The following is a 14,226-nucleotide window of genomic DNA, read 5'->3' on the forward strand; positions in this document are numbered from 1 at the left end:
AAAGCAAGGTTTGAAATGTTGCTTGCACTTTCATTTTTGTCTAGCTTTGTGAAGGTCCAGTTTGCTCAATTGTGGCAGGTGTCAAAGTTTTGCTCCAAGTTACAGAGTTTCTCAATAAACTCAAGAAAATTTTCAAAAAATGAAATACTAGGAATAAAAACCAAGAAGCCATGAAAAATTATTACTCAACCTTTTAAAGTATGTTATGTCATATAAGTTCTTCATTTTTGTATTTTTGGCAATTTTCAACCGAAGTTAGTATAAGTTAATATTTATGAGGAGCCTTTTGTTCCCACCATCCCCCACTCCTCGAGATCAGCTGGTTTCCTTTTGTTGCAGTTTTTGTAGTGTTTTGGACAAAGTATATGTTCACTCTTTTGTCATAGTGCTGGTCTGAATCAATCGTGCTTGTGCTTTCATCTTACCCTGAAAATATTTAGTACTTCATAGTTACTACACATTTGGTTTATATTTTGTTTTGTTTGGGTCAATATTGCTATAGTAATAGGAATATGTTGATGAATTGAAACTCTTTATTCTATCCATTTTATAGCATCACAAATTAATCTCATTTTTTGTGGTAGCCTTTCTTGCTGATAGTTTGTCATTATTAAATTCAGGTACAATTTTCACAAATGCGATCTGTAGCAATGGTACCTGCCGTTGGTCCTCGTGTTCCTATGTATCCACCCGGTGCCCCTGGTCTTGGACAACAACTATTTTATGGTCAAGCTCCTCCTGCCCTTATTCCTCCACAGGTAACTACAGTTATTCAGATATATTTTATTTAATTGTAAGTTCCCTTTTAACATTATCGTCAGTCTAGCGGTAACAAATTGTAATTAGCAAATAATGGAAGCTTTCCAATTTTTATAGCATGTAATAGAGGTTTTGCATTTCCCATTGCCATTGCCGTTGAGATCCTAGTAGCAGATGAAGCTTGAGATTGAACTTATAAAAAGAAACCTAAATTAGGTACTCTTATATGTTCCAATGGCCTGTCGCATGATCAGCAACATGGCAAGTGTATGAACTGGCATGTAAAATACATAAGATATGTCATTGCAAGTTAGGCTATGTATATACCCTCACCATTCCTAATCTGCATTGGATTTTATGGTTTAGCTAAAGTCATCACAAGGTATCAGGATTAGTGATTTAGGTTACTGTGTCATGACCAGAATCGAGTGTGTAAACTGGCCTTTATTCTTCCTGTTTTAATATAAGATGACAGCCTGTTGGATCTTCATAATACAGGGGGGTATCTTATGGAAACAAAATATAAAAGTGTATGATTTGGTAGCCGGACTACTTCGGTTGAAAGTAGTTTCTATTTTTTTTTATTTCTATTCATGACTGGGTGAAACCACATGTGGTTGATTTTCGGTAGACCGTGCTTGGGAATGCTGTGTAGATGAAGCTACATTTAATTATACTACATTTAATTATAATATTTCAGTATTTTGCTACTATATCAGATGTTTGGTTGACTGTGCATACACTTACAGCCAATGGAAAGCAACTGTTTGGCTAGATGTAATTAAGCGATGTAATGTAAATGTGATAGTTGCATGATATATGATAGCTTACAGTTATATACTAATATCATGTATGATAAAAAATATCATCACATTTTATCAAGTGTATTAGTAGCATCATCTTAAATCATACTATTAGATCCTTGAAAGAATATAGTAGTCAAGGTATACAATATGCCTAAAGTATGGAACTCTTATAATATAATAGTATAACTATTATATTAATATAATAAATAATTTGTTATTATAATGCACATTATTCTATTATTTTTTGGTACTACACTAAATACAGTAATATATAATTATAAAATTTGTATAATGATATCTTATAATATTGTGGTTCATTAGTATATCATTCATCTCATGATTTGTTTCATTTGTCAGAAAATTTTAACTTTACATTAAATTATTGGCATAATATGTAGCTGGTTTGAATCAAGATTTAAGTGTTGTTGCCATGAAGCATGTAGGCCAATGGGCACCAAAGCACGTGCCATATTGGAAGGAAAAAAATGACTTGTGGCTGCATGTATTTCCGCATCTTAAACTAACACCAGTTGATAGGGGCCAATTTAGATCTATATTGGCCAACACACAACTTAGTTGGTAATGGCCCAGTGCAAGGCTCGCTGGATCGGTACTGAATCCTAGATTGATCGGTCTGCGGTATAGTTCGGTATGTCCTCATATTGTTTCGTACGGGACTCAAACTAGCACCGCAGGGTGGAGGGAAATTGAGGGTAAATCCCATGAAGGTGCATTAATGCCACAGAGTAAATAACAAAAAGAAACCTAGAAAGTGAAGCTACCCCATGCAAACACTTGAGGGTAAAATTGTCATTTACTGTTAGGACCAAGGTACAGAGTTGTTCTGACCACAGCAAGATAACTTTATAATTTATGATATATATTATAGGTCTGTGCCTATATAATGAAAATACCAACATTGAAATATTGCTGAAGTGTTGACAGTGTTATATTATTACTAATGATACTATCATATTTGCTCATGCATTGCTACTATTAATGAATTTATTCTTATTGCTTTGAAGTGACAAATCTCACCCATCTAACTACAGTAAGATTTGATATGCAGTTACATTGGCTGTAGAGTGCATTCGGCCCCGAATATGTATTTTAATTTGTAACTACGTGCTGGATGTCAAACTATGTTGAAACATTGGATTTGACCTCATTGTACTAATGTGTATTGTTGCATGATCCACTATCTGCAACCAAACAGGCCTATAGTGCAATTACGGATTTTATGAGCTTAAACAACTCAGCAAGGTGTTTGCATTAGCTTATTAATAAGCGATGGGATTTCAGCTTATCAAAGGCTCAATCTTAACAAAATGTTTAATCTTGTTTGACATTATTTTAGGAAGTAATATATAAGGTTCGCTATCTCAGTATCGGACCGCATATCAATAGCATCCTATTATATTATCGGTATGCAGTATAGTATGGTATGACAGTGTCGATATGGTGTACGTACGGCACCGGTATGGTACGATATGCCTCTTGTTGGATGGTATGGGGCGATAAGGCAAACATTGGTAATATATTATTTTAATTATTGTTTGTTGATTATCAATTGATTGGCACTCATAAAATTATGACATTTAACTCAATAGGTAAGGATGGCACCGGGTTGGGTCGGCCAATACTCATGTCCACCCTGCAATTAAGAACCCCATACCCATATCCCCCCTGTACCTACCTCGGATTGGTCAAGTAGTGGTACGGGTAGGTAGATAAGATAGGTTGGTTTAGGTCAGATAAGGAATTCATCTTGCAAACATTATAAAATAATTATAATTTTGAAAGGAGTAATTTAGATTAAGGTTATATTAGGTCAAGTTTGGAGTGGGCATACGATTATCTATATCCGATCCGAATCCACTATAAGTATTTTATCTAGAACCCATATCCAACCCGGAGTTTAATCTGGTTGGGTAAAACCCACGCCATTCGAATTAGATCAGGTCGGGTACTCAATGGGTCGGCTACAATTACCAATTTGCCATCCCTAATAGGCAACGTATATGTCAATAGATTTTATTTTTTTAATTTCTTTGTAGCTCACAGTGCTTGCAGATTTCGATGCAACCAAAGTTTATGTCTTGTGAATATGCTTCTTGAAATCCAAAGGGATGAAAAAATTGTGAAGAGGTATAAAAAATGCATATAACAGTTGTGTTTTCTGTAACTGAGTTAAAATCGTCATATCAGTTCTGTTATTGCACTAAAGTTGAGGTCTTAAATCAGTCTGCTCTGGATGATAACATAGAAGCAAAAGTGAGATTTTGAGGGGGAGGCTGTGGCATTAGCTTGATAAATGGATTGACAAATTTCAGGGTAATGGTACTGCCAGTTTAATTCGTTGTGGACTCAACTGCATATCTGATATCAAGAGTTTTTCAGCATATTCTTTAATCATCATAAACTTGGTTTGCTTGTGGGAGACAAATAGGTAGTAGCAGTCAGGAATCTTTTCATGAAGGATGTGACTTATGAAAGAAACCCTAATCAAGTTCTAAACTATGCTTCTTTTAGTGCATGGAAACAAAATCTTGTTAAGCTAGTATGCACTTTTACAGGAGAAGGATCTCCTATCTCGGTCCATGTGTTTGTTAACAATCAAACAAATATGTTACAGCATTTATGAAATTGAATATTATTTTTCAAAAGTGAGGATGCATGTTTGATGTGTATATTTCCTCAACATTCATTTACAAGAACAGCGAGACACAATACTTCTATTTTAGTTTCATTTCCATTACATTTATAAATTTTGTGCTTCGACAACTATAAGAATAAACATACCTGCTAATTATTAATGCATTAAAGTGTGTTTTTTTCTCTCTTATTTTATATATTGGCTCTATGAAAGAATTTGTTGGCATGGATATGCTTCAAAAACATTCAATATATATGCTTGTTAAAGAAATTGTGAGGAAATGGAGCACTAATGTTGCTGTGAGTGATTTTTACCATTATAGAATGGTATTTTCTTTTGGCACTGATTTGCATAAGCATGGAAACACTTATGTTTATATCTGCTATGCAATTAATGGATTGAAGAAATGCTATTTAAGGGTATTTGTGGAGCATTAACAATGTATAGAGTCCCAAGTTACCTGTGGACATCACGTTGGCAGGAAAAAGTGGGGAAAATGATAAAACGAGATGTTATCTAAGGTCCCATTTCAGTCTAATCAAGTCATGCTGTTTTAGGGTCAAGAGTAGAAGCCTGGCCTTTGTTAGGTTTGTTTCATTTAATACTAACTACTGAGACTTGACCTTGTCATTTATTTTGATTATTTTACTGAAAAGTCTTAACGAAATTCATAAATTTTTGCTTGACTGATGCCATTTCCATTACAGCCTGCATTTGGCTTCCAGCAACAGCTTGTACATGGGATGAGGCCTGGTGGTGCTCCTGTGCCAAATTTCTATGTGCCACTTGTGCAACAAGGTCAACAGGCCCAACGACCAGGGAGTAGACGTGCTGGAGCAGGGCCTGTGCAACAAGCGCAGCAGCCCATGCCAGTAATCCAGCAACAGGTGTGGTCTTTTATTTTTTTTCTCCTCAATGTTTTGGCATAGTTTGCCTCTGTCATTACCGCCACCACCATTTGTTAGGTAGAACTATGATTAAATGCCATTAGATTTGCATGATAGACTCACAACTGTATCCAAGGGTCAGAGATCTTTCATGGATTGAAGGGATTGGTGGATAATGTTGTTCAGAGCAGTTGGTTGTGATCATGTTTAAGCAACAGTTTAGGTAATTGGGTAGCTTTAGTGAACAATTTTGATTGGATTATGTTGGCAAGAATCCACTCATGAATATATGTTGTCACGCCCCCGATCCGAGATTTTGAATCGAGGATCATGGCAACCGCCGCATACTGATAGAAAACTCTTCCCATAAGCATGCAAGGCATCTTATCATACTATCCTAAAACAACAGCAGAATAATTAGTCAACAATTTAAATCTAAAATATAACGACCTAAATTTTTATTCTTTAATATCTCAATAAATTCAACAACAATTCAAAGGCTTTGCATCAAATTCAATAAGCCTTTCAACCCAAAATAAAAGTATGAAGATTCTGCTTCTGATCACTCTTCCATTCATATCTTGTATCATCTTAATTCCTCAACATCTGTAAAAATAATAAAATAGGAGGTAATGAGCTAGACAGCCCAGTAAGCAATGATCACTTTTCAATAGATTTCATCAGGCATTTAAGTAAATCATTATTTATAGAAAATAAGTATACAGAGTTCATCAATTTGAAATCAATTTCAATTATGCAACATAATTCATGCCAAATTCATTTCTTTTTCAAAAATTCAAGTTTCTTTCTAAATTTCAATTTCTTTTGTTCTTCAATTTTTTTTCGTCAACCATGAGCTATGACCACATTTTCCCTGTGGCAGGGTCATAATACCACGTATCTGCTTGTGGTAGGCTGCGAATCATCTGGCAGCCATGTCCTTTGGAACCGCTGGTCTCTCTGGCGGTTTGTCGCTGGTCTCTCTAGCGACATGTCGCTGGTCTCGCTGGCGACATAAACCTTCAGGACAATCAATTGCCAACGTATATGCCCCCATTGGTAGGGTCCTTTACATAGTCAGGTTGTCAATTCTTATTGTTTCTTATATCATAATTCTTCATAAATCATGTTTCATATTCTAATTTCGATAATAAAACATATAATCATGTAGTATCGAAATCAATCAATATAATGCATCATGAAATCAATATGTTCAATCATGCTTCATCATAACTTTTCAAATAAGATATTTTCATAACAAAATACCATTCATCCAATTCATACATCGTTTCACAAATCATGTCAGAAGAATACATTATAATTTACCGATAAATCTAGAAAAAATGAAACATTACTTACCTCAAACGTATTCTAATAAATCCACATAATTCTATAAATTTTCTTCCAAAAATTCTGTTCGTAGATCATATCGCGATATCCCATGATCAAACATCCACAATCCTATACAGAATCAATTTCAATAATTAGAAAGAATACGAATACCATATTTCAACAGTTTAGATTTGATCCGATCATCTAATTTCATCTAATCAAAATCTAATTAGGATCTAAACGATCCAAAGTTTGACTATCAGATCAAATCGGATTCGAAGTGATAGGATCGAGATTTCTTCATCGATTTCATAAAATCAAGTGGAGAGAGAAAATCAGAGGAGAGAGAATTCATGAGGTACAATTCAAATTGATCAGGTGACACAATCCAACATTACGATTGGTCCAATATCTCAATTGGTGAAACCAACATGATCAAATCAAATCATGGCTAGATCGAAATCATGGATAATCAAATCTAAAGATTCATGGTCTGATTAAGGTGGGTGCCAGTACGTTGTCTGACAATCATAGATCAGGGTTCTTCATTAAAATTAGATCAGACTTATTAAAAAAATTTCTTCATTCACTAACCTTTTTTTTAGAGAGAGAATCAATCAAGAGAGAGAATATTTTAGAGAGAGAAAATTCTAGAGAGAGAAAATTTAGAGAGAGAAAACTCATCTTGAATTCTTCAGACAATATGATTCAATAAATTCTGATCGATCAGATCAAATCATGCTAAAATTATCATGTGGATAATTCAATAAGATCATGAAAAATAAAATCTAAAAATACCTGATCTGATCAAAGTGGATGTCGGTGTATCGTCTGACGATCACAGATCAAAAATCCATTACGAGAATCATTTAAATTCATCATCATTCTTCTCAAAATTCTAAAAATCTTAGGAGAGAGAAATAATCTAGAGAGAGGATTTTAGAGAGAGAAAGTAGAGAGAGAAAGTCCAATTCTAGAGAGAGAAAATACTAGTTCAGGCTGAAGAGAGAGAGGGAAGAGAGAGAAACTCTCTTTCTCACATTTTATTATTTATATCATTATTTATTAATTTAATTTATTTTTTTTTCTTTCTTCTTTTCTTTTTTTTTTTTCTTTTTCTTCACGGAAGAGAGAGGAGAGAAAATCCTATTTATTATATTATTATATTATTATTATTTTATTTTCTTCTTTCTTTTTTTTTTTCTTTTCTTTTTCTTTTCTTTTTTTTCTTTTTCTTTTCTTTTTCTTTTCTTTTCCTTCTTCTTCTTTTCTTTTTCTTTTTCTTTTCCTTCTTCTTCTTCTTTTTCTTTTCTTCTTCCCGTGGACTTGTTTTGGGCTGAAACAGGGACCTTGAGTCCCCTCGTTGGGATGGCCGACCGGCGGCGCAGCCGACGTGGGACGGCCGTCGACAGGAGGGGTGACTCGCTGATAAGAAGAGGGCCAAACCGGTGGTCGGCGGTAACCACCGGCGACGGAAATCAAAGAAAAATGAGCAAAATATAGAGGTTCTTCCGTAACAAAATCTGACGACTCCAGTTGCCGGCGAGCATGCACATCGGCACGGGAAGGAAGAGGGAAAGAGAGGAAGGGGAGGAGGCTTACCTCCGTCGCCGGCGAAGCTTTTCCGGCGAGAAATTGGACGGCACAAGGAGGTCTTCCGCGGGATTTTTCCGGGATTGCCGCCGTTTGAGCTTAAGATTTTCGGTGGAAAGGAGAGAGGAGGGATCTCCTCCTTAAATAGGGCCGGAGGGAACTTGTTTCCGACTCCGATTAGGAGCCGGTGAACGGAGGAAGAAGACTCCCTTCGGGAATTCTTCTCCTCTGTTTTCTTTTTTTTTTTTTTTTTCGTTTGGGCTGGCTGGGTTATCACATATGTACTCTAGGAAGAACATGTCATTGTGCTTTCTATTTATAGGGTTGACCATCACGATAATGCTTGAGGCAGTGCACTTGGCAGCATCCATGTATATTCCTACATCTTTTATTATCAAGTTAGAAATCTGTGTCCATTTTTTTAAATGCCTGCTTTGCACTTCTTTTACAGCACTATGTTATTGGGAGAATTTGGTTGGCAGGATAGATCATTCTTCTTTCATCATAACTCTTTTTGAAAGCTTTTTTGTAGTACATGCAGCAGAGAAATTATGATATATATTTTTTATGAGTGTAGAATAGTTTCATTTTTTTCATTGTCTTGTTTCTTATATATAAATGAAACTGCTTTTCATGTTATAGGTATGCTTACCATGATTTCAAAGCCATCTGTTATGCCTGATAGAGATGATAAATTATTGTTGCTATGTTGGTTTTGTTGTGTCTTTATTGCAGATGCTTGCAAGGGGACGTGCCCACCGGTACCTTCCTGGGCGCAACATGCCTGATGTTCTAAGCCTGGTGCTGGTGGTGGAATGCTTTCTCCTTATGACACAGGAGGATTGCCAGTGCGAGCTTCTGGCATGACGCAACCTATTCCAATGGGAGCATTGACTTCAGCCCTTGCAAATGCAACTCCTGATCAGCAAAGGATGGTATGTCTCTTTCAATCTTAGTACCTTCTGCGCTATGTACTTTGTTGGTACACCATGAAATCTTTTTGACGCATGCATGTGCTCTCATACAGAGACTGGACCCTGTCCCTGCAAAACTCAATGCTAGATTTTCTTCAGACAAATATAAATATATCAAGATGTACTAGATATCTATCCATCCTATATTGACACATAGATGCCTGAGACGTTAGCACCACCATTGTAGGGTAGACTGGTATTTTTGATTAATTACTAGTAAGATGACTAATTGGCTATCCTTCTGTCCATGTTGCACTCCTTTTTAGTTTTGACCATATTTTGGAAGATACTGGTTTGCATTGGTATCAGGTACTCACTGATACAATAAAACCAATATCTTGGCTCTCATTATCTTTCTTGCTATATACTGATATATGACTGATATGATGTCAGCATATCAGCATTGATTTCCTAATTAGTCATTTGCAAATTTAAGTAGGTTCACCATAATTGACTGAGATATCATTATCTGATTTTAAAAATAAGGATTTTGACCAATATTTTAGATACCATGGGACAGGCACCCTGGTTTTTCTGTGGAACTGGATGCCCTGTGTTCTGACACTCTGGATGATGGATGTCTTGCTTAGTTCATGTCGATTTCTCGACGAGTCCCATTTTGACACTCGGGATGGTGCTCCAACGCTAGGGATGGTGGGACTTCCGGCCATCCCACCGATATTTAAAACCTTATTTTGATGTTATAGTCCCTTTTTTATTGATCTTAACCCATATCAGTTCCACTTTTTTGTAAAAAAAAAAAAAAAAAAACAGGTTTCAAAATCTATTTTAGAGGATAATATAGTCTCAGATATCCACTTAAGAGAGTGATCTGTTAACCTTTTCCTTGCCAAATGAAATAATGCCCTAACTTGTTTTGTTTACCTACAAAACTCATCCTTCCTGTCTGCCTCTGTGATTCTGTTCTGCAGCCTCTCTCTCATTTCCTACACTCCAAGCATGTTGATTAGGTTGCTTCCTTTGCCCTTTAATGTTGCCTCCACCCCCTAAGTTTAAATAATTAGTATTATTTTGACTACTTTAATTTTCACATGAAGGTTCTTGCCTTCTCTGTCATTGGAACAAAGCCATATTGCTTTGAGATAAGACTTGGCAGTTGAATGAAATTCATGAAAGGTACAACCATGTCTCCCTCAATATATTCTACTTTATTGCATGGACCATGACTCCCATCAGATGTAGATTGGTACCATAGAAGCGAATTTTTCTCTGAGAGAAGATGGGAAACAACTAAATCCCCAATTCAAATGAAGTGGTTTCATGGAACTTATGAGTGGAATGGTTTCGAGTACTTGATCCCAGATATCAACTGAAATTATAGAAATTCTCACCATTTTGATTCCTGTTGTGCTTTTTTTATTGATTGAAAAGAAAATGAGGATCCTGAATTTGCAAACCTGGTCATTCTTGAGTGTATCAATGTTGGATACAAGTGGGTGTTAATGGAGGATGATTAGAAGCTTTGACAAGAGATGCGGTAGTCATTTAACTGAAAAAATCTGATGTAAGAATAGGTGCAGATGATGGTTGAAGCTAGTTGTCCGTCACATGAAGTTTCAGGTGTCATGTTGACCTTTTCAGAAAAAGAGAGATTTTTTTTTTTTGGGATTCAACTAGAACAAGAGCCTATACTATCAGAATCCCTGAAGAATATTGCTGAAATTTCTGACAATATTGGGATATGTTGGAGGTTTCCGTTTGTAACCCAACCTTCTCAACCAAGTTAAGCTGAGATCTCGGTCATCTCCATCTCAGCTCAGTCTCAGCCATCCACTAAGATGGCTGAGATTAACGATTTTAAAAACCTTAGGAGAGGTGATCACAAGTGTGCTACAACTATGAAGTACATCTAGTTATTTTCTCTTTTCCGTTATCACTGACATTATTTTTTAGAAGTTGTATAGTGAGACATGCTGAAGATGAGACATGCAGGTTCACTTTTGAAGAATGGAAGATTTGAAACTATCGATAATCCAAGTGTGTTTATTGGGATAGGAACTGGAAGAAATAATATTAGTTAAAGATAAATATGAGAGAGTTAGTTAAATAGATTGGACATTTTTTTAAAAAATACTGACAATGATATGCTGTTAGAATATTTTCTTTGAAGTTCACTTTGCATGTGGCCTCACTAGATTGTTATGCCCAATATCCTTTGGCAAAGTGATTGACCGATTAATTATTCTGCCTTGTTAGATGCTTGGCGAAAGTCTGTACCTCCCGGTGGAGCAATTGGAACATGATTATGCTGCTAAAGTGACAGGGATGCTTCTGGAGATGGACCAGACTGAGGTCCTGCATTTATTGGAGTTTCCTGAGGCTCTGAAAGCAAAAGTTGCTGAAGCCATGGAGGTACTGAGGAATGTTGCTCAGCAGTAGCAGCAGCAGCAGCAGCCCAACGCACCTACCGATCAGTTTGCTGCACTGTCTCTAAATGATGGCCTTGTAACTTGAGGCTATGCAGTTATTATTCAATTTGCTTTGGGGACTGTCTTAATTTGTAGTGATAATTTTGAGTGGTTCTGGTTTGGATGGCAAAACTCGCTTGCTATAATGTAGGTTCAGAATTTAGTTATTCTTTCATTCACCTTGTCTTGTTCCTATTCCTAGGAGTCATAACTTGCTCACTGAGATTTGATGACTTGTTCTTTGAGATTTGGACCTCTTCACAAGAGTTTTTATTTGCCGTTTGGTCTCCTTGTTTATTCCTCTACATCAGTTGATATCTCTGTCCTCATGAACTGCGTGAGCTTCGGTATGATATATGAGAGGCTGACAGATTTCTTGTTGATGCGTTCAAGCATATAGCCTGTAGAGAACCAGAAACGGCATTTAGAATAAAGGGTTTGTTCGGCTGTGTGGGCCTATAAAAGCGTGTAGGGTTCATTCGATAGGGCCAGCCCAACTAAAAATCACTGTATTAGACTTGTTTAAACAAAAATCAAGGGGCTGAGGTTTTTTATTTTCTCTTTATAAGATTTGGACCGACGCACTCCAAATTATACTATAAATATTATTATAATATATTATTTATATTACAAAATATTATATTATGAATGTAACATAATATAATAATAAATTAATATTATAATAAAGTATAAGTATGTAATATAATCTATTATAATATTATTATATTGTAACAATATTAATGTGTTAATATTATAATTTATTATTAGAATTAATTATAATTCATCATATTATATTACATTATATATTATATTATAATTATAATAATAATATAATATATATATATTATATTATATTACAATATTCTATTACATTATATGATTAAATATTATACAATATCATGATATTTTAGAATATAATAATACTTATATCATAAACGTATAATATATCTATTATACTATTATTATATTATATTAATAATATTTAATAATAATATAATATAATTTGTTATTAGATTAGATTATAAATTATATATTAATAATATTATATAATATAATAATTAAATAATAAATAATTTTTGATTTTTAAAAATTTTATTTCTAAAAACTTCAAAAATTCTACTGCTACCTGCAATTTCAAGCCGGATTGAACTCCATGTTCTCTAATGTAATTATATTTTAACTTTTATCAATGAACTAGGATGCTTCATTTTTGTAGCTAACCCAAGGTGTCAGTACTTTTGGATGATTGGACAAAATAAGACAACATGACATGGCTGGATGCCACAACATGACTGAATGCGATACTCATGAAGTGTTTTGCTAATGCAAGCAAAAAAAAAATTCGACGCTTAAGACACTTTTTAGTGTTATTTAGGGGCTCATGATTTTAAGCATTTCCGATGAAGTACTTTTAAACTTTTGGAGAGACGCGCAAAGCAAAGTGTCCTTAAATGTTTATGGATACTTTAGACTGTAAAGTTATCGTGATTATATGGCCATTCTAAGCAAAATATCATATATATTTTAAATATAAATATATGATAAACATCAATCTAAGTGTCTCAAAACATCAAGATTAAAAAACCAATCTAAGTATCTCAAAACATCTTAAATGAACCTAACAAATAAATTATATAATTTTCAAACTCATGGCTATTTCATTAATTTATTTGTTAACTAGTATCTATAATTCTAAGTTCCTATTTTGTTAAATAAACATCAAAAGATATAAACACTATATATTTTCACATACATAAATACATACATACACATTAAAGAAATAACCATCCAAATCTAGACAATACGAGAAAAAGAATCCATAGAGAATCAGAACTATCGCTTAGACATTTTTCATACAAGAAAAGGAGGCAATCGGTATGCGTGTAGCTCTTGTTGAGTTTGACAAAGACTAAAATTATTATTTTTATTAGTTTAAACTATCAATATTTCTATCCTTATCTCATTTCCACTTGTTTGGGTTCATTTTCATCGCTTTTTTTAATATTTGAGTGGGAGGTGACTTCATCAACTAATACATCTCCCACTTGAAAACACAAGCCATCAACAAAAGATCTTCGAAGATCTTGCAAATGTTACCCATCATGTAGCTTCAAGTCTGAAAGAAGTCTTACTCTCATTAAACTTCTCTCAAGTCACGGGCTTAGTCAATATATCCATTGGATTCACATCTATATAGATTTTCAGCAATGACATCTGACCATCCTCTATTATGTCACGTATAAAGTGAAAATGAACATCAATGTACGTTTTGTACGAGAGGGAAAAGTTGGATTCCTCGCTAAGTGTAAAGTACTTTAATGGTAATAATGCAACTCCAAAACATTCGATTTCATCTTGAACTCTCCATGTAATTGCCTAAGCTATATAGCTTATTTGCAAGCATGCATAGCTGCAATGTACTCCATCTCTATTGTGGATAAAGCTATAACTAACTGTAACTTTGACTCCTAGTTTACGGCATCCTCTGTCATAGAGAAAACATATCCCATGGTAGAATGCCTCCTGTCTCTATTTCCAGCAAAATTTATATCAATAAAGCCAACACACTCCAAACCTGTAGGCTCATAACAAAGTGAATAGTTAGAAGTACCCTTTAAATACCTAAGGATCTACTTCACCACTATCCAATGATCATTGTCAGTATTTGTCATATACCGACTGACAGTTTTTACTATCTATATAATATCGGATCTTGTACACACTACAAGAAAATATGTTATTAGTGATGGCTAATTACCGTTGCTAATAACCCAATATCCATCGCTAATA

The 14,226-nt window shown here is 34.7% G+C and overlaps 1 pseudogene; it reads left to right on the forward strand.

Annotated features, from left to right (window-relative positions):
* The first annotated feature begins 635 nt into the window (after positions 1-635).
* Positions 636-11,482, forward strand: LOC105038622 (polyadenylate-binding protein 8-like; annotated as a pseudogene).
* Positions 11,483-14,226: the final 2,744 nt, after the last annotated feature.

Source organism: Elaeis guineensis, chromosome 8 (assembly GCF_000442705.2).
Source record: "Elaeis guineensis isolate ETL-2024a chromosome 8, EG11, whole genome shotgun sequence".
In the NCBI taxonomy this organism is placed as follows: Eukaryota; Viridiplantae; Streptophyta; class Magnoliopsida; order Arecales; family Arecaceae; genus Elaeis; species Elaeis guineensis.